Raw genomic sequence first — 21654 nt, 5'->3', positions numbered from 1 at the left:
AATAATAGTTAAGCACCTTGGACATGACCCAACACGTGCAACCATTTTTCTGATTCTGTCCCCCGCCCCTGCCCCCCTCATTCAGCTTTGCTTTTGAACTTTCACTTTTAGCTGTCCTTAATGGGCCTTGGGCTGTGCCTGGGCCCCACAGACGTGCACACGGCCACATCGGCGATGGCCCGCACAGACCTGGAGCTGGCGGGCACGCAGCTGTCCCTGAGGACGGAGCCCTGCACGCCGAGTATTGCTAGTTACATCACGAAGTTTTGTCTTTTTTTCCTGTGCCAGCCTGAGCCTGTCTAGTTTGCTTCAACACATCGTGGGTTCAACGGAGACATTTTTCAGGGAGCTGGGCTCTTGTGATTTTTTATTCCACGTCTCCCACATCCCCCCCTCCACGAACGGTTGGCAACCCTCTCCTCCCCCCAAAAAGAATGCTGACCTCCACTTTCACATGAAGCACAGTGGGGCTCAGCTAGTCTTTCTTGCAGCTTTGATTTTAATTCAAGTGATGTGAGCATCGAGGACTTCTCAGGAGGATATCTTGCAAACTTCAAATTGCTATTGCCTTTTTGGGACATTAAAGAAAGTTTCTCGTGCCCCTGGGCTTCCCGGAGGACACTTCCAAACACCAGATCTGCTTTGACTTGAAGGAGGATGACATGTGTACACTTGATAGAATGGTAAGGAGCGGCAAGGAATAAAGACATAGCAGGGTCGCAAATTCACTCACACTCCACTCAGATGTGCAATATCAAGCGGGTCTGAGCTTTTTCAGGCACCCCCTACTTGGCAATTAACAATATCGGAGTCTCTTCCAATTTAAATGTTCTCATTTTAATTTAAATACTTCAGTTATTAGAAATTCAATTCTTTTCTAGGGCTGGTTTAAATTTTCCCCCTTAAACACCTTGTCCTCTAGAGGTAAACGCTCATTCTCCATCCCAGGGTGGTTAAAGAGGCTGCATGTTGTTTGGCGGGAGAAGAGAAAGGGGACCATGTGTGATTCTCTGGATCCTTGCTGGTCTTGGCGGCAAAGTGGCAGGACTGGCCTGGCCCCAGTACTGGGATCACTGTCCAGCGGCCTGTTGGGGTGACATAATAGCCCCCACTTCTGGTCACAGGGCCTGTTATGGCCTCTTCATCCTGATCATGGTTTTCATCATCCCACCTTCACACCCCTATACCCTAGAATGCCCCACGTGCCCTCTGGGGCTCTAGGGATCTAGAGCGTTGCCACAGACTTACAAGCCTGATTATATTCTTCCATTGTTGTCCCATTGCCTTGTACCGTGTGGGACCACACAGGAGACTTCTTGAGGCCTGTAGCCTCCCTCTGAGACTTCCCACAGGAGTGAGACAAGGAATGAGTCTCGAGTGTCCTGACATTCTCAGCCTTCCCTTCCATCTATCTACTATGCCCCCTGTTCCAGGCTCAGGCTCTGAGAGGAGAGCTCAGGCCCCACCTGGTTTCCTTGTCTGCCTGCCCCCTTTGGCTTCTTCATCCAACCCCTTAGGCAGAACCTCTGCATCCCATCCTGATGGCCCAGAGTAAATCTCTAGAATCTATTCCACCAGGTATGGCTCTCCATATACTAATGGGAACTAAAGGAATTTAGAAAATCCTCTTCCTTTTCAACAATGCCTGGCTTTGAAGATGATTTTCTTACTTAAGAGGTCAAGAAAGTCAGCTTTGAGATTCAAACTGATCAATGGTCTCTTTGTTCTAGGCAGTATCCCTGGGGCCAGAAGCCTTGTGCCTCAGCCTTGGAGGTGGAAGACTGCAGGGGAAGGTGATTTAAGAGGAAACCAGAAAGTTAGATGTGTAATATTTGCAAAATATTATCCCAGTTACAGAAATATGATTCCGGGCTTTCAAGAAGCACAAACACTCCCATTTTAGGAAATGTCCATTTATACAATTTTCCTGTTTGAAACATCCATAATTTTTGACTTCCTTCCTAAAACACTTTCCCCAGAGTCATATGTACTTTGAAAGACTGTCTTTGAAGGATTTTTTTCCACTTTCCTTCTCGATTTTTCCAGTTAACAAACAACACTGAATCTGCAATATGTTATCTCTACCCATTTGCTCTTCCTCTACTCTAGATTCTCCCTTCACTTAGCTCTCCCTTCCCTCTTGGGAACCCCTAAGTCATGAGGTCCTCATCACTGTGCAGAAGAGAGCTATAATCCCTGTGGCTGGAAGGAAGGAAGGTGGTAGCAGCATGCTGGGTGGTTGCTGTGATCATTACGAAGAAAGGACAACCAACTTGGTTTTCATGAGGCAAATGACATTTAGCTTTTCTTTGCACGTTATCTCCATGGTAAAGACCATGACCCCAAAGAAGATGGACACAGCACAGAGAGGAGTAAGTTTTCCTTGTGCTTGTCAAAGTGTGTCACGGCTCTCCCATGAAGTGCAGTACAATTCTCCTAATGCAATTAGGCAAGCACCTTCCTTTTCTCTGGAAATGCACTTAGAGATGTCAGTCTGGCCTGTGGTCACCAGGCTGGGAAGAACTTTGTTATGGAACCTGAAACTTGGCCTGCTTACGTGTTTTGCAACAAAATCCTGAAGTTCACATGAACTTTTCAACTGGTGAGTTTGGCTGGGGGTTCATCCCAGGTTCACTTGGGTTTTTGGACAGAAGACTCTGACCCAGGGGTGCTTAGTGTGTGCTTCATGTCTGATGCGTTAGTCTTCTCACGCCTGCTGGGCAACACTCTCTACCCCATTCTTTGGATGTGACAGGAAGTTACTTTTTCTCCCTCAAACTCTGTGGATAGAACGCAATCTCCAGGACAGGCTTTAAGTAGAGAGCAGGTGGTTTCTGCAGCTCAACAAAGCACTAGCCCTGCTTGTTGGGTCCTCCCAACCTGGCCTACAGTGACACTCTTGCCCTTCATTGGCAAGGTGTGTGTGTGTGTGTGTGTGTGTGTGTGTGTGTGTGTGTGTATAATAAAAATCACAGCTCCTTCCATGAGTAGAGATATGTGACAATTATTCAGCATGTTTAGTTAATTCTCACAGACACCTGGAAAGAAAAGTTGTGTTGTTCCCACATTGCTTCTGAGGAAACCGATATTAGAACTTGAAGCCAGTGCCGTGGCCAGAAGAGAGTGTGAAACAAACAGGACACAGTATAATGGTGGTCAACACAGCCCTTCTTACCAACTCATATCCAATGGTTCTGAGACTGGGACTTGTCTTGGGGGATGCAATACAAAGTAGCATCTGACAGCGTGAGCTCTAGAACTTCCCTCCAAAAGCCAGCTACTTTTGTGAGGCCCAGTGTAAAATGAAAACGCAGGATCCCTTGTTCAAAAAGCAGGAAAAAATGCCCATTAAATGTACTAAAAGGCAAAGCTTTTCCCTTGCCTTTGTGGTCTCTCTCTTGATTTATCATGGTGTTTTTTTTTTTTTTTATTTGCTATTTAATGTCATTCCCCATGAAGAGAAATTAAAATCTTAAATTATTAGCATACCTTGTGCCGTTCAATTTTATGTTGCAGAATGCTGGTTTTAAATGTAAACTTAAGGGCATTTAATTCATGCAGAATCATCGTAATGACACAGTTCTTATTTCACAGCTCACACATACAGAGGAGACATTGCACAAATCTAATTCAACTGCTCTGTTTTGCGTCTTGACCTGTGCACATCCTCCCAACATCTGTAGCATTGGCTAACTGGTGAGGTAGGGAACACTGAGAGGGAAGAAACTGGGGGTTGTCCTATGTCTCTCTTCCCTTCCATGTAATCATTCTCTGTGGAAGTGGTTGGCTAATAAAGAGAAGCAACAAGAGTAAGAAAGGATGGGATAGGGGTCATTGATCGTTTGATTCTTAGAATGCTATTGCCTTCTTTCTGTGTCAGAAGCAAGTTCTGGTTCAGATGAAAATGAGCAGCCTCTCAGGGCTGTCAGCACCCTCTGTTTACTTACTCGTAGACATAACACTCTTATCTTGTACTCACTTTGAGACTCAGTGAACTATCACGCATCACAGGTGCACTGAAACTCTGTGCCACAGGACATCCTAAATGAGATATGTGAACGAGGAGGCAGGGACCGGCAGATGTGTTGTGCGCATCTCCTCTCCTCATGCGCGCGCTCCGTTGTCTTGTCGGACTTCATTTACAAACCCAGTTCTGAAGACAAAATTACTAGGAATCTGAAAATGATGACAGTAGAGCATTAAGCTGAGTCGTCTTGAGTGTGGGGACCTGTGTCACTGCACAGGCTATATTCTGTGGACCTGCTCTGGAGCTGCTTCTCACCTAGGCGCAAATCATGGTCTCGCCATATTTTGACCATGTAAACTCCAGGAAGTGTGTTAATCTTCTGTAGCCTCAGTTTTCTGATTGGCAAAACAGGAATATAAATAGTGCTTATTTTGTTATAAAGCATCTGTTCAGTGTCTTTAACAGTACTGTCCAAAAGAAACATACTGTGAGTCAAAATGCAAGTCTCACATACTTTTACATTTTCTACTAGCTAGGTTCGTTAAAAGCAGTAGGAAGAAACAGGTGAGAAAATTAAAATATTTTCTTTAACACAAATGACCCCAAATATTATCATGTCAAAATGTAATCCATTTAAGAAGTTATTGACCATATCTTTTACATTCATTTTGCATGAAAAGTTTTCAAAAACTGGTGAGTATTTTCCACTCACAGCACACATTTCGAGGGCTCAGTGGCCACAAGTGGCTAGAGAGCATCCTATTGCATAGCACAAGAGTAGAATACAGGAAATGCTCAATAAACATTAGCTAGCCGATGCTGAGATGGAGCATCACAGGCAAGCAGTTTCTTAGGAAATGCCCAGAACAATGCCTATAAGGGGTGAGGAGGGTGGGACTGGGCAGAGGGAGATGCTGAGCTGCAGTGTAGCTGCCAAAGGGGCCTCTGTTATTCTTTCAGGATGCTCTGAAGCTGGAGTGAGCTTTTGGAGATGTCCCAAAGTGGAGCAGGAAGGAAGGGCCCAGTCCTGGATGTGAGGCTTCCCTGTGCAGGGGTGTAGTTTGGGGCAAGCCAGCTCCTTTTGGCCAAGCGTAGTCCTGGGGAGGGACCAGTGAACTGCCATCAGGCATCATTCCTGGCAGCTGGTAAACAGGAGCTCCAGCCCTGAGAGGGTGATCTGGGTGGCACTTCACGGAATCCACTACTCTCTACCCCCTTGTGTCATTTGACTCTACCTGCATCATGAAACAAATTCCCCACGTCTGGGAACAGCTCATGAGGATTCCAGCTGTTCTCTTCCGGAGGAAGCGTTTATGAGGAAGATTAGTGAAACAGACCGCCTTGCCCTCCTTGCTGCAAGTAATCTTTGGGCCTGCCATCAGTGCCATTTCCGTCCTCTACTATCCTTCATCCTCAGCTGGTACCTCTGTGAGAGGTGTGAGCTCCTGGTCAAAATGCCCTTCTCAGACTCTGGTTGCCAAGATTATCTGTTTACAACACAACTGGGGAGGGGAATGCCAGGAGATGCCCCGGTGGATCACCTGGTAAGAGCGTTTTCCTCCCGGCACCATTATGGGACAGCAGCCCTACGTCCCCCTGATCAGGGTCATTTACTCTTGATGGGATGGGAACTTCTCTTGTCTGTAGATTTCCTGTCTCTGGAAGCCTAATGTGACCAGGAGGCATTCACAGCAGCAAGTTTGTTTGTTTGTTTTCTAAACAGAAAACTTTTTTTTTTTTTTTAATTTACTCATGAGAGACACACACACACACACACAGAGGCAGAGACACAGGCAGAGGGAGAAGCAGGCTCAATGCAGAGAGCCCGACGTGGGACTCGATCCAGGGTCTCCAGGATCACACCCTAGGCTGAAGGCGGCGCTAAACCTCTGCGCCACCGGGGCTGCCCCACAGCAGCAAGTTTAACAGGATTTTTGGTGGGCAGCAATGTGTCAGTAGCTCCCAGCAATAACCATCTGATTCCCTGCTCCTTGTGCTTCCTCAAAACTTGTCAAATGTCCAAGATAATGTACATGCTGACATGTTCCTTTCCCCCGATATGCCATCCCAGCTGACCACTGGTGAGAGTGTTAACAATTGCACTGGCTAGAGGCCCTATAAAGACAATGATTGTATTTTGCAAACCACCGTATTCCCGGCAGTTTGCCCTGGCCCTGGCAAGCAGTCAGTGCTGAGTAGCGTATGCCGAGTTGCCTCAGCAGACTGTCTACGTGAGGTGCTAGTGATGTAGTGTTGAGTGGAACTGCCATCGTCTCTGTCCCCACAAAATTCATAGTGTAGGAGTGGACACAGACCTCAGTCTGAGCAATAATTACACACTGTGACCATGAAGACACATTGTAGGGAGCCTTGAGAGCATATGCAAGACATCGTGACCAAGTCTGGGGAGCCAGGGCAGGTGTCCCCTGGAGAGCTGGTGAAGGAGCAGTGGGAGCTATCCAGATAGCAAATCCAGGGTCCTTTTCTCTTGTTCTGCTCTGTGAGAACCATAAAGCTAATGAGGACAAATGAACACCCTACCTCAATAATTAGGAATTACTAGAATAGGACAGCAGAGAGAGAAAGAGAGAGAATATTCTCGATTCTTTAACCCCCATTTTTTTCTAGAGTGCATCAGAGTGTGAGTTTGCACACATTTGGCAGGATCCCAGCACTGCCTGCAGTGTCCTGGGGTGATCATGAAGCCAGGGCTCCTTCCCACACTTACTTGTGCTGTTTGGCAGGTGGCAGCTAAAATCCCAGCTAGCCCTGTGGACAGTGGAAGCCAAAGCCATTCCACTAAGCAGCTTTCCAGTGACAGTCCCTGTAGCTGTCCCAAGCTGTTTAAGTGGGTGCCAAAAGCATTGCAGAATTATCATCCTCTGGCTGAGTATAGGGGAGACAGCTCTTATCACACTCTAAAACAAGAATTGAAAAACCCCTTCTGCCCCATTCCTCTGTTGCAGAAGCAAGCGATCCTCACATTTCCTGATACCCTGCTGTGTGCTCAGGGTTCCCATAGGCATTACCTCATTCTTTCCTGCAAGATGGATATTACTAAGCCCATTTATTTTTTTCAGATGAGGAGACTGAGGTCATGGAAGTCAAGCTATTTAACCAACCTCTCAGGGCTAGCCAGTGGCAAATGCATGCATCAGGTAACTATATTCTAATCACTGGCATATTGGAAAAGCCGACACGGGAGCAACCACTCGTCTTCCCCCAATCCACTGTTCTTCCAGCTACTCAGGCGAAAGGCCTTGAAAGTGTCCTCAATTTCTCTTTTTCCCTCAAATTCCACATTCAGTCCATCATCAATAAATATAACAGTCGTCAGTGATGTATACTTAGATGACATTTGTATGTCAATTCCTATGTGCCCAAGATTATCTCACTGAATGAGGTAGGCACTGTTAGAAGTCCCATTTTTCAGACTAGGACACTAAAATGCAGAGAAGTTAAGAAATTTGCCCAAGCTCCCATGGCAAGTGTGTGAAGAGTGAGGACTTGAATCCAGGAAGTTTGAATCCAGAGTGTATGTTTTTAAATCATTACCTTTTAAGTGTATCGAATTGACTCTACCTCTCAAACCCATTGTGAAATTGTTTTCACCAGCTCAGGGCCTGACAGCCTGGTTCAAACCACCTGTATGTTGCGCCTGGACTTCAGCTATAGTCTCTCTGTTTCCATTCTCTAATTCCTTCTTCACAGAGAAGTCGGTAAGGGCAATTAAAATATATATTAGATCATATCACTCTCTACCCAGAGTTCTCCATACTCTTCACCATGACCCACAAATGCTTTTCATGATCTGTAGCTTGTCTTCCTCTCTGATCTCACCTCATACTATGTTTCCCCTCATTCATTAGCCTCCAACCCCACTGGCCTTCTTGTATTCCTCGAATATACCAATTCCTGCCACAGGGCCTTTGCATATGCTTGTATGCCTTTGTCCCAGACCTTTATATAGCTCTGTCTCTGATTTTTTTCCTTAGGTCTTTGTTCAAATGTAACCTTCATGGAAAGTCATTCCCTGACAACTCTATAGTAGGCAAAATTCTAAGATGGCCCCCATGATCTCTGCTCCCTGGTGTAATGTCCATGTGCTGGTAAATCTGGGATTTAATGGGATAGAACTTCCATAATTAAGTTACTAATCACTTGACTTTGAGTTAATCAAACAAAGACTATCCTGAGTGCGGCTGACCTCGTTAGATGAGCCCTTAAGAAGAGGAATAAGCAGTTACAGATATTCTCCTTCTGCCTCCATGAGTTCTACAGCTGTAAAGAACTGAACTCTGCCAACAAACACATGATCTTGGAAGAGGACCCCGTGCCTCGGATGCGACCCAGCCCTGGCTGACCCTTTGACTACAACCTTCTGAGATTTACACAGAGAACCCATGCCTTGATTCCTGACCATGGAAAATGTGAGATAATACATTTGTGTTGCTTTAAGCCACTAAGTTTGTGGTAATTTGTTACACAGGAAAAGAAAGTGAACACAACGTCTAAAATACATTCTTTACTGCTGTTCTCAGTCTCCTTTCCCTGCATTGTTTATCTTTTTAGGATTTTTTTTTTTTTTTTTTTTTTTTGCCACCTGAAGTGATATCTCCTAATGATTTGTCTTGTCTGATTGTCCCACTGGAAATAAAATCTCTACAAGGGAAGAGACCTTGGCTTGTTTACTGTCCATTTTCCAGCTTCTTAGAGCAGTGTCTGGCACATAGTAGGTACTCGGTAAATACTTGTTGAATGAATGCATAAATAAGTTTATGTGCATTCAGTCTTTACCTAACTCGAAAGATGATTCTTGGGTCAACCTCAGTTTAGTCAAACTTGGCATGGAGAATCTCAATTTATATATAAAAGAGTTTAATATTGATTTTTTTATTGTCTAAAAGAACATAAAATATGAGCCAATTTACAAGGTGCCACTTAGATGCAACATTTTAGGAGGATATGTATTGCATAAAGCAAGGTAAACCTGGCCGTCTAATGCCCTCATTATTGTTACTTCAAACAAATGTTAGTGTATTTTAACATAAAGAAGCAGGACAGAAGGCAGACAACCTAGACGATAGGCACTTGTCGAAAAACATCTTGGAGAAGCATACTGGGTGAATGGAATATATGATCAAAGTGCTACCAGCACAATTTAATGGCAGTCAAGAGGAAATTTACTTAAAAAAAAAAAAAAAAACTTCAGTGACAGCAGTGCCCAGAACAATTTAATGGATTATTTGAAATTGTTATAATGGTGAATTGCTCTATGAATTAAACATCCATAACAAAATAAAGATGGACAAAATAAACTTGCTAATACCCAGCACCATCCCCTTTTTGTTCATTTGTGATGATGAGTGATCATATCCTGGGATAGATTCTCACCCATTTTTTAAGGGTGGAATGCTAACATTTACAATTACAAACAAGAGAAAGCAGAAACGTTTGAGGCTCTGAAAACAACACATTTCCCCTGGTGGAACCAGAGGATGCTCTCCCCTGGGGGGAGAGTCTGCAGAGTGCTCTCTCAGTGTCCTTGCTGTTGTTGGGGGCGGACGACTCGCAGGTGAGTGCCTTCAAACTGACCACCCAGCTGTGTGCCCTTTGCCTTCTGCGACCTGCCAGTAGCGATGCTGCGAAGGCATACATTGGTTGGAAATCATGAACCATTTCTCACACGGAAGGAGGAATTTACGAAATTAAACATCCCTAACCAAATAAAGATGAACAAAATAAACTTGCGAATACTCAGCACCATCCCCTTTTTGTTCATTTGTGGTGATGGGTGATCCTGAGATCTCATATCTGATTTGGAGCTCCACATCCTCCTTCCCTGCCACCATGAGGCATGTGTCACACTTCTGGGAGCAGGAGCCTGAGGTCTGGCTATTGGGGGCAGCCCTGTGAGCACCTGTGGGAGCCCTGACTCTGAACTCTCATCCCTCTATCGGTACACAGAATAAATATCTTCTTTTCCCCATAGGAAACACCTTATAAAAGAACAAAGTGTCCTGCAGAATTACTCCTGGGATGGAAAGCGTTGCTCTCAGTGAAACTTTTTCACCTCTGCAGACACAGGCTCCAGCAGCCCCGGGAGCTCTGGGGAAGCAGGGCTAGCCTCCTTGGGCCACCTGCATGTCCAGCATACAGTCAAGGTTACCTCCTCAGCAGTCCCCCTGGCCAGCCCTCCTCGGCTCACTAGCCTGCTTTTGTTCGGGTCATCATCGGCTCTCCCTTGGATTAGTAGTTTGCTACCTGGGTTTCTCACTTCCATCTTGTTACTCACACCTGCCATTCCCAACCCATGAACCCTCCTCTGGGGTCCCTCCCTGGGGGTCAGCCAGGCTGCACTTGGAGTTCTCAGGGTGCTCTAGCCTGTCTCACGCTGTTTTCAATGAAAACAAAGCAAAACCATTTTTTAACCTGTTGTGTTGACAGTAATCCAAAGGACAATTTTAATTGCTGGCAAGCGTGTGGACAATCAGGCACTCTAGTAGAGTGTGGAGGCAAGGGTAAATGGATACAATCTGTGAAAATTTATTTTGAAAAGTGCTTCCCTTAGGCAGCTATCATCTAGAAATAACAGCATGCAATGTTCGAAATGCATGTATGAAGCTGTTTGGGCAAAGCCACATTGATAATACCACTTATCAGAAATGACCTGAAAGTCCACGAATAGCTGAATGGGTAAAGATGGGTATAGCTCTCGATGAATGCTCAATGCTTCTGGGGGAGATGTGGATTAAATCTGTATGTTCTAGTATGAAGAACATGATTCAGTAAAAAATGCCAGAGTACTTTCAATGAAAAGGTATATATATATATATATATATATATATACACAGTAACATATATACATACTTTTTTTTTTTCTTTTTGCTTAGTAATACATTTGGGGAAGTATTTAACAACTAATAATAGGAATAACCTGTGGTTGGCTTTGTGTGTATACACACGAGTCAGTGTGTAGGTTTGACAGTCATTACTGATTGACTATCCAGTGCCCACTCTCCCATCCTCACCTTCTCACAGAATCCCAACTTCATCTGGATATCCACCTTTCAGGGGGTGGGGAGTGGAGACAAACAGAACACAACACTCCCAGCTCCGCCACGAACGCTGACCAGGCTCTGCCAACCCTGGTAGTTCCGTTCCTCTTCTGGTTCCTCTTCTTGGTGACGAGTGGGCACATGACTTGGTTTTGGCCAAGGAGAGGTGATGGGAGAATCTGGGAAAGGATTCTCCTGCCTGTCTTGCCTCTTCTGAGTGGGACCGTGGAGTCGCTGTGGCCATTGAAGAACCCTGAGGTATCTAAACCCAAAGACCAGGTGCACACCCGGAGGGTGGCAGAGAGGAAAGATGGAAAGGACCTAGGTTTTGATGTCATGAGTTGCTGAGTTAACCAAGTTTGGATCCATTCTGCCTTGGGACTTCTTAGTCTGTGAGATAATCAATGTCCTCTTGCTGACATCACCAGGAGCCATGGGTGCTCTCTTCTTTGCTGCCCAAGGCCTCCCAACTGGTAATGAGAGATTGGGATTACAGAAGCAGAAGGACTTTTATATTCTCATTTATTTGTAATTTAAAAACTGGCAAGATTGTCTATGGATCTTACTCTTTTGTCATTTCCCATATTTTGCAAAAAGAAAAAAAAAAGCAAAATATATAACTGAGGCAGGCTACAGGTAAGTCTCCCTGTTGTCACCCAACACAACAAGGCAGTGGGGTTGGCCCTGACACTGGGTCAGACAAACCTTACCTCTCCTTCCTTGGCTGTGAGACTTTGCCTTAAAACCTGAGTGTCAGCCTTCTTAGCCATAAGAATAATTATAGGCGCCCCTTCTCAGGATCGCTATGGAGACTGTGGAACTCAAGGATAAAAACTGGCATCTCAGTAAATGTTATTCCTTTGATTCCCTGAATCTGAACTCTGATTTTTCTCGGGACTTCGGTGGGCCAGAAAATCAAGGGGTGAACACTGACAGTCAAGAGACTGGGTAACGACTTGGGTAACGAATGGGAGTTCAGGCCTCAATCTGCCCAACATGGCTTAGGGTATGAGTCGAAAGACACTTCCGATTTGGAACAACAATAATCCTAAGGGCACCTAGTAATGCCCTGGGGGCCAAGACCTGAACTCACATACCCAGCTGTTTAGTACAGTTTCCTTGTGTTTTTCTGGCTGTTGAGAGCTCTGCAGATGAGGACTCAGGCCACACCTGGATAGGCTGCTCTGTCTTTGAGCTGCTGGGTGGGAGTGTAGGAGTTGGTTGTCTGCTTTTTGCAACCTTCACTTAGGGCAGCTTCAGCCAAGCATGTGGCCTCCACCCCCTTTGCGATTGGTGCCTTGTACAAGTTCAGAGGCAGCAGATCCCCCACAGCTCCTGGGGCCCTCTGCTCAGTGGGCTATAAAACACTATTGCTCTCAGCAAGCCCTGGTCATCAGTAATAATGAGACGGCTTTGAAACTGCCACTCTGAAACCCTAAACCAGGCCCAGACCCGCGTGTTGGGCCAAGTGTTTGGGAGAGGTTGGCCAAGGTTCGTAAACTCTAGACTGGGTTTGGAGGGAGCTTTCTCAGCCTGGGTTTCTTTAGGGCCTGAGACTGTTTCAGCAGATGCTGGTCTGGGTGGTATGTGAACAGGCTGATTTACTGGGCTTGGGCAGAAAACAGGCAAAGCCTGGGGCTTTGACTAGTTCTCACTTTGAGGTTTTTGGGAAAGTGATTGAAGCCTGAATTTCACCTCCTGGGGGGAATTCTGGCCCTTTCTCCCTGACCTCATTCCCATAAGGCTCATATATTTCTTTCACCCACCACCTCAACCTTCCAAGATGCAGTGAGTAAGTGAACAGAGCTTCCTCAAATAGATTGACTTTTCAATAATCCGGACATGGAAGCCTCAGAAGGGAATGGTTTTTGTTTTAATATGTTTTTAAAGTTAGGCATGTGATGGTAAAGATCAATACTTCAACAGATAGTATTAGGATCTCCCCTCTTACCTTGAACAAAATATGACAAATCCTATCTGGGCTACCACTGCCAGTTGGAGCCCGGGAAGACCTTGTCAACTATTAGCTTCTTGGTCCAAGCAGTAGGATAAAGGCCTTACTTAGTATGGTCCCATATGCAAACTCCTAGGAAGGAATGCATGGTGGTCCTCGTTATACAGCATCCCCTGTGTATGTGTGCATGCACACGTATGCATGCGTGTGTAACCTAACCTCACAGATGAAGTGCCAGTCGGGGTGCCAACAAGAAGTAGACAGCATATTTAAGTGGGATATTGAAAAGAGGTTAGTGAGGGACTATTTTCAGCCTTGTGGGCAAGACTAAGAGGAATTTAGAAGGGATGTCGAGGGGGCATCAGGCTAATAACAACAGGGAACCAGAAGGACTGCAAGAGTGAAGAAGAGCCATGATTGAACCTGGGGAGAGAGCTGCTTGATGAGCTGTGGCCTTTGGTATAGGAAATAGCCATGGTCCCCCAGTGCTTGGGCAGAAGGGAGCTGGGGCATTAATACTCCACGTCACTTCCTTTTGCATCCTGATGTGCTGCTGGCTCCTCCTCAAGGCTGGACCCAGGTGGCAGCCAGAGCACAGGAGCACATATGTGTGCATTCTGTAAAGTTCCCATTCCTTGAGCACAGATTCCCAGGCTGCTCCTGGAAGATTCTGGTTCAGGAGGTCCGAGAGGAGCCCAGAGAGGCTGTACCTTTACAGTGCTCTGATGGTTCTGCTGCAACCAGGATGGATAATGCCTTGGTAAGTTAGTGATGTTCTTGTGAGTAAGTGTTATCATCTGGATCTCAGTTCAAGTTGACCACTGAACCCCGGCCTCATGCTCAAAGCTGGCATTGAAGTTTGTTTATCCATTTATTCCCCAAAACATTTGCTGAGTGCTACTGGGTGCCAGGTACTTTGCTAGGTGCTGGGGGTCCAGTGGGGAATAAAACCACTGCCCCTTCCCTGAATAGGCTTCTTGGTTTCTCTTGCATCTGGGGGAAATTCTGTATCCTTCTATGGCAGGATGGGAACGTTTTTGGGAGATTACCTGGTGTTACTAGAAGAGGCTTTGAACCTGTGGCCTCTCTGTGTTCCAGTTTCCTTGTTTGGGATACAGGCATAATAAAGGTGCTTTCTCCCAGAAACATTATGAGGACTAAATGAAATAATATGTGTAAACCTTAGTCCAGAGCCTTGTACATCGTGAACATCTGATATCTTTGTTATCATTGTTAATCTTACCGTTGGTATTTCTTAGTAGGTCTTTGTCAATCATCTCCCTCATCCCTGAATTTAAAACAACAAATGGGAAAATGCTAGCTCTAGACTCATACTTTTGAACACTCCTTCTGAAGAAATCCAGGCAACACCAATGATGTGATGGAGCTTTCTCCTTCATGGCTGCCCTCCTCATATGTTTACCTGATCCATTTTTATATAATTTTTAAGATAGGCAGGTGGCTTGTAGGGATGCAGGGAATTTGGAAATGGTTCGAGGGTAGTGATTTTGAGTTGGAAAACAGGACTAATGGGGAAAGATGAAAGGAACTGCAATTATTAACTTGCAGGAGGAATGGCTGAGGGGATCGGGAAGTCATCCTCTGGGACAGAAAGATTATTAAAGACAGAATGGCAACCAGTGCTTCTTCAGGAAAGAGAGAACAAATGGAAGGCAGAGAGCATGGCAAGAGGGATTTCAGTTCTGCCTAAGGACCTTTCCCAGCAGAGATGGTTATGAGCTCCAAAACAGACTGTGAACCCCTTGACTGGTTCAAAAATATAAAGAATTTGCACAATGATCTCTGAAAGTCCTCCTTTGATGGAGTCACATTTGAATAGGCAAAGGGCAATATCATGGGGTGGAAAGGTAGGCAGGGGTCCCACTCCCAGCTTGGACCTGAAAAACCTGTGTGATGTCCTGTGGCCTCTGAGAGTGTCCAGTCTCCTCAACTGCAAGGGAAAGTTTCGGACCCTGCCTGCTACTCCAGATACTCTCTGCAAGTTCTGGGGCCCACCTGAAGTTTCCAATCACTGAAGACACCCCATGTGGCGAACACCTTGCTGGCTGGCACACCTTCTGAAATGCTGAATTCCGCTTTGAAGATGAAGAATCTTTGTCAACTGGTCAGTTGAAAATTCATCATACCCGCATATGGAAATTGTGTGTGGCTCTAGACATTTTTTTGGCTCAAAAATGACTTCGCTTTGTAGTATCTTGCAGAGTTTTCTGCCTCTGGATAAGTAAAGAAGTACAAGATGCCTCATGTGAGGCAGGCCCACTAGGTCTCATCACTGGTGTGTCTTGCACTTGGGTTTATTTAGGCTGTGGGATGGTTTCTCCTCCTTTTTCCTTCTGTCTCTCCAGAAGGAGACAGATAATTTCAGCAACATACCAGTAAAGAAGAAGTGCTGTGAATCTGGCCAGGGTGAGAGTCCTGCTTATCTGGCAGGTTCTGCACCAAGAGACAGACCTGCCCTCCATCTTCTGGCTGACACAGGGTTTTGTTGGCCAAATCATCCAGGAGGACACTTGAGCAAGCTGAAGGAGTAACAAGCAGGAAAAGAAGAGGAACAGTCCTGGAGAAGGAGAGAAAAGGCGAGGAAGTGCCTGGGAGGCTGAGAGAGAGGCAGATAAGAAGTGGGGTGTCCAAATAGAAGAGGCTGTCCTGCCAATGTCAGGGATGTGGCTTTGCGGGTTCTTGAGGGCTGGGAAGTAAGAACTCGACATAAAGAAGAAGCTGGGAAAGGTGAAACTGGTAGGTTTACATGGAGAAATACCCGTGCATGCTTATTCCCTTTGTGGATTCTATAGCACTTGGAATGTCTAACTGGAACCTATCATAAAATATTTTTTTAAAGCATTCTTCTAGATCAGGACTCAGCACACTTTCTCTATAAAGTCAGATAGTAAGTATTTCAGGTTTTGAGGGTCTGTCCAACTACTTAACTCCACCATTATAAGTGAAGGCAGCCACAGACAACACATAAATAAATGGGTGTGGCTGTGTGCCAATAAGACTTAATTTACAGGGCGGCTAAGCGGGCATCTGCCTTCAGCTCAGGGCGTGATCCCAGACTCCCAGGATCGAGTCCCACATCAGGCTCCCCCCATGGAGCCTGCTTCTCCCTCTGTCTATGTCTATGTCTCTGTCTCTCTCTCTCTCTCTCTCTCTCTGTGTGTGTCTCTCAGGAGTAAATAAAACCTTAAAAAAAAAAAAAAGACTTAATTTACAAAACCAGGTAGCAGGCTGGATTTGACACGCAGACCAGTTTGCCACTCCTTTCCCAGACCAGGGTTTCTCATGCACCTTAATGTGCATGTAGATCATTTGTGGATCCTGACTTAGGTCTGAGCTGGGGCCTCAGGTTCTGCTTCCCGAACACACTCTCAGGTGCTGCTGGTCCACAGGCCACATTGGAGAAGCGAGTCCAAACTGTGGTGGCTACAAGAGCCAGAACTGAATGTATGGGAATGAGGTGGCTGGTGTGGGCACATGAGGTCTGAGAGCTGGGGACCCTGGGGCCTGCAGTGAGTTTGCCTGTCTGGAGGAAGCACCACTCCCAGGGCCTGCTGATGAGTGCTCTCTGGGAATACCATCTGCGTGCCCAGACATTCTGATTCATCAAGAGGAACGAGAAGTACAGCTTTTATGGGAAAGTCTTCTGATTTCTAAAAGTTTTTAACCTCCTGATTTTTACAATTTTTAAATATTGGCTCAGAAGTTTTTAAAACCCAGTGTGAGCCAAATAAAAGACACATGTGGAATGGCTCCTGCCCACAGGCTGCCATTTTGCAACCCCTGTTCTAGAACCTTGACCAGTTGCAATGACTGCACCGGGCTTCTCTCCATGATAGGAGTATGAGGCTGGGGTTATACACAGCATCTCTCAAGCTCAGGACCTAGAGAAGAAGGTATGATCTTGATTTTATGGAAAAGGAGCCTTGAAGAAGACAGAAACCAGGGCTGTGACTCACACTTACAGTGGTGGGCATATTTAAATTTAGGGGGCATTTGGCTAGCTCAGTCAGTTGAGCACCTGACTCTTGATTTTGGCTCAGGTCATGATCTCAGGGATCGAGCCTAGCATCAGGCTTCGTGCTCAGCTGAAGTCAGCTTGAGATTCTTTCTCTCTCCCTCCACCCTTCCCCCTGCTTGTGCTCTTTCTCTCTCTGTCTAAAATAAATCAATCAAATCTTTGAAAAAAATGAAATAAACAAATTCAATAAATCCAGGCAGTGAATTACAAAAATGCATCCCCTCTGGGCAGACTAAGTGCACACAATTTTTTTTTGTAGAGCAGAAACTCCACACCTGTAAGGGTCTGACCTGGTCAGCAACTTTCTCAAAGTTCCTGGGCTGGTAATGAAGAAGCTATTATTTGAACCCAGCCTTGTGTACCCAAAATTCCATGTTCCTTCCACCACCACCCACTGGCTCTATTTTTTTTTAAGATTTTATTTTTATTTATTTATAAGAGAAAGAGAGCAAGAGGGAGAGGGAGAGGGAATCTGAAGCCGACTCTGTGCTGAGTGCAGAGCCTGATGTAGAGTTTGAGCCCTCAACTGTGAGATCACAACCTGAGCCAAAAGCAAGATTTGGGTGCTTAACCTAACCAATCGAGCCACCCAGGTGCCTCTGACTCTAGCTTTGATGTGTTTTTCCAAGTGACAAAGTTCAACCCATTATCTCCCTGAAATCCAGACATAAGCTGCCTTTGTAAGACATAGGCATAGCCGATGTGATATTTTCATCTGAAATATTTACAGGTGGAAAGAATTAAAGCAAGTGATGGAGTATTGAAGGTTAATGCCATCTTTTAATATGGAAAAACTACTTTCTCTGCAAGAAATATACTTGTGGGATAATCTTGAGATATGTGTGTGCGTGCTCAAAATGTCAGCCAGAGTTTCATTAATTTCAGCCTCCCCCTAGAACACTATGTTATGGTTCTGAGGCTGCGTGCTAGTGTGCTGACACAGGCGGGACCACGGCGTCTGGCCCTCGGGGGGGAATTTATGGTACGATGTGTGAGGAATCCATCATATAATTTGGCCGGTGCCCCCAGCTTCTTAATCAGAGATGGGAGTCGCAAGACAAATGTTGCCTCCATAGCTTTGGGTGCTATGTCTCGGCTCAAGCTTTGATCCATCAGGACAAATGCTTCCACCAGGCAGGCCAAATGAATAAGATGGCTTAACACCCAGCAACTCCAAACACAGAGGAGTACTCTGCCCTCGGCTTCTCCTGGACTGTTATTTAAAAATTCTCTAGGCTAGGGGATCATGTTGTAGAGTTTTAAGGCAAGCAGAGGGCCTTGTGAAGGTGTCTAAGACATAGCCTCATTTATTCTGGCCTAGTTTCGAAGATCATGCTCACAGTGGAACCACAGCCGGTATCTAAAGGGCCCAGCCATGCTGTCATTGACGTCTGCGGTATGAGCCCATCGAAGGCTCATCTACCTCTCAGCATCGCGCAGACGAAGAGGCAGCCTCTAGAGGCAGCTGGCCTTGTCTTCTGCCTCCAGCTCTCTGCATGCTCAAGCCGAGTAACCTGGGAGAATTACATGAGCATCACTTCCCTCATCAGTGACACGGGGTCAATATTATTTCCTGCAGTGCCGCAGTGCTGGGAGGATGACAGATACTGGGTTGACGCACCCAGCACAGCTCTTGGCACTCAGTAAACCTGCTGGGCTGTGGTCTGTGTTTGCAGGTTTTCCTTTCTGTGGTTTTGCCTCTGCGTGGTGTCCTGGATCAAGCCCCGGCTTTGGGGCGGCCCGACCAAGGTTTGAGTTTCTGCTCTGCCGCTAACCAGCTGCACAATTTTGGGTAAAGCCTTTAATCTTGCAAAGATCTTCAGTAAAATGGACATAATCATAGTGCCTGCCTTGGAGAGCTGTAGTGAAGATTGAACAGTGGTTGTATATAAAATGCTTATATTACAATGCCTGGCATATACTAAGTACTCAATAAATGTTTATTGTAAATACTAAGTAGGATACACACTTTGGGGTCTGTGAAGTCTCTGGCTACATGTTAAAGGGGATAGTTCTACTCCTCCTCTAGAACGTATCAAAGAACTCCTGAGAGTCTAATTGACCTTAGGAACTTTTATCTTTAAACTCTGAGATCGTGCCAAGTGCACTTATTGGGAAAATAACTTTCTAAGGTGCAAAGGTATCAAAAGCCCATTAACTGCAGCCCAGTTCTTTCTGAAATGCATCCGTTGAGCCAATGCTGGGGAAGTGTATAAACCCAAACCAGTGTTATTATTTATTGGGCAACTTTAACGCGTAGAGCACAGGGCTGGATGCAGGGTGGCGAATGCTAAATCCGGCACCCTGCAAGGCCACTTTTATTTATTGTCTATGTGTAAAGCAGGAGGAACCTGAAGTACACGGGATGAGTAATCAGGGTCTCAGAGCTTGGGAGAGATAAAGCTCCATGCTCATTTCTACCATCAGGGCTGCCAAGGGCGGCCCTTGCCCACAAGTTCGGTCTTCTGCACTTCGCTGTCCTGACACATTGGGCAAAGCAGGTGTTCCTGTTTGTTTCATAGAAGAGAAAACAGGCTGAGAGAGGCCACGGAACTGGCTTATGCTCACATAGCTGGGGGCACAGCTGAGACTCTCGCCCCTTAACCACACCTGTGCTGCTCGCACTCAGAACCTGGAAGGCTTCCCCCGTAGGCAGAACCTGCCCTTGGACGTGCCTGGGATGAGGGGAGGAGACCAAAGTGTATCCAACAGTCCCTTAAAGAAGTTGTATTTTCCCATTATTGCTGCCTCGCTGGCAGCTCCTGTCATCCTGAGAAGAGATCCAGAGACCGATGCGCAGGCTGGCGTTGTTGCCCCAAATAAACCACGGAGGGCAGATTTTCCTGCGATGCCGAGACAGCTAGCCTGGGTCTGCGAGTACATATTTCTCACTATAAAGCAAACAAGCCGACTGGCAGAGCACTGTAGGGAAAATGACATCACTGCAGAATTTTAGGGCTAATCATTTAGCTGGATTAGCCCCAAAGTGCTGTGTCTAAAATCAGCATCCCTGCCTCTTTATGTACTCCAGATGAAACACATTAGCAGAAATATGGCAAGGGACACTCACAATACTCGGTTCTACACTCTCAGCAGTTTTTGCAAATCTGCAATTAGTCTAAAGGGCCTGGGTAAATTAGGCCTCTTGATAAATGAAGCACCTAGACAGGCCTCAGATTTATTGGATCCCGCTGTCCCGCTGTCCAGAGCCTTTGTCAGCTCCTTGCAGGGCAGGGACTGTGCAGGGGGAAAGGGAAAAGGAGCCAATTCAGGCCTGGAATTGCCCCCAAATCTTTGAAAAGACCGTGCTCCAGGCTGCCGCCTCTTTGGCCTTAAAAGTCTCTGCCAGGAACATAGTAGGTGAAGTACGAAGCCTTTGCCAGGAAGTTCGTGGGGGGTGGGAGTGGGGAGATGGTGGGGGGAGGTGGGCACAAGAGGCCCAGTCCATGTTCAAGACAGGAAAGATGGGGAGGCAGGGCCACCCAGCCACCTCCCGATTCCTTGAATTGGCCCTGGTTACTGACAGGCACTGAGGGCCTGCGCTCCCAGGGCTCCCTTACTCCCAGTTACAGTTCTTAACCCGTTACTTCCCCAAATGAGGTTTCCACATGCTTCATGCAATAGACTACAGGGGTGTTTTGTCTATATGGAGAGGTTAAACAGATTCTAGAAAGGTACCTCCAGAGGTGGAGTACTGGTCATGCTGTCAAGCAAACCCTGGAGGCCAGAAGGCTGTTTGTGGCCGTGGCTCAGGTAAAGGGGACATCTGGGGAGGGGATAACTTGGGCCTATTGCCCTGATTTATGCCTGTGAATCACGGGATGCAGTCCACAGCCGTGGTGGGGTGACACCTGCTAGCTCTGCTGCTGCTGCTGCTGCCATGGCTGCAGTGCTGACGTCAGCTCAACCAGGCCAACAGAGGGGTCCAGCAGATGTGCACATGTTTTGGGGGTGGTGAGAGTTATTTTTTCTTAAGTTTTTCTTTCTTTCTTTTAAAAAAGATTTTATTTATTTATTCAGGAGAGACACACAGAGAGAGGCAGAGACATAGGCAGAGGGAGAAGCAGGCTCCCTGTGGGGAGCCCGATGTGGGACTCGATCCCAGGACCCCGGGACCAGGACCTGAGCCAAAGACAGATGCTCAACCACTGAGCCACCCAGGCGCCCCAAGTCTTTCTTAATTATTTATTTAATATAACATTTTCTTTCCTGATTATAAGAGGTAATGCATGTTTTGGGGTGCATAGTCTGAATTTTTAAATTTAAGAACTAGGAAAGTAATAGAGATTTATAGACAGTCTATACTGAGGTCCATGCATGCATACGTGTGGGAATGTGTGTCTGTCTGTTTATCTCTATTTCTTTCTGTCTGTAGCTTATAGTCTCAGGATCTCTGTCTCTCTCTCTCCTCTCTGGAACCCAGCAGGACATGCTGTGGCCCTCTGGCCCACTCGCCTCATCCCCCAGACTGAGTACTTTGTCACTCAATCCCTAGCAGTGAGGTATCAGGTAGACAGGCTGGTTGAGTCAGGAGCACCCTGGGGTGTGAGTTTTCCAAGACCCTGTTCTCCCAGAGGCAGCAGGAAGTGCCTTGCCAAAGCGCAGCCCGCAGCCTGCTGTGATTCAGTGTCTCTGG

General features: G+C 46.2%; 1 long non-coding RNA gene across 1 annotated transcript; it reads right to left on the bottom strand.

Moving 5' to 3' along the window:
• Positions 1-404: 404 nt before the first annotated feature.
• LOC119874042 lies at positions 405-11784 on the bottom strand. Its single transcript, XR_005366398.1, has 4 exons — positions 11736-11784; positions 10999-11495; positions 3980-4176; positions 405-1085 (listed from the first exon to the last, which is right to left on the bottom strand). It is a non-coding gene; the product is annotated as an uncharacterized LOC119874042 (long non-coding RNA).
• Between the last annotated feature and the right edge of the window lie 9870 nt (positions 11785-21654).

The sequence above is a fragment of the Canis lupus genome, chromosome 11, assembly GCF_011100685.1.
Source record: "Canis lupus familiaris isolate Mischka breed German Shepherd chromosome 11, alternate assembly UU_Cfam_GSD_1.0, whole genome shotgun sequence".
NCBI lineage: Eukaryota > Metazoa > Chordata > Mammalia > Carnivora > Canidae > Canis > Canis lupus.
This window is presented reverse-complemented; position numbering and strand designations above follow the sequence as displayed.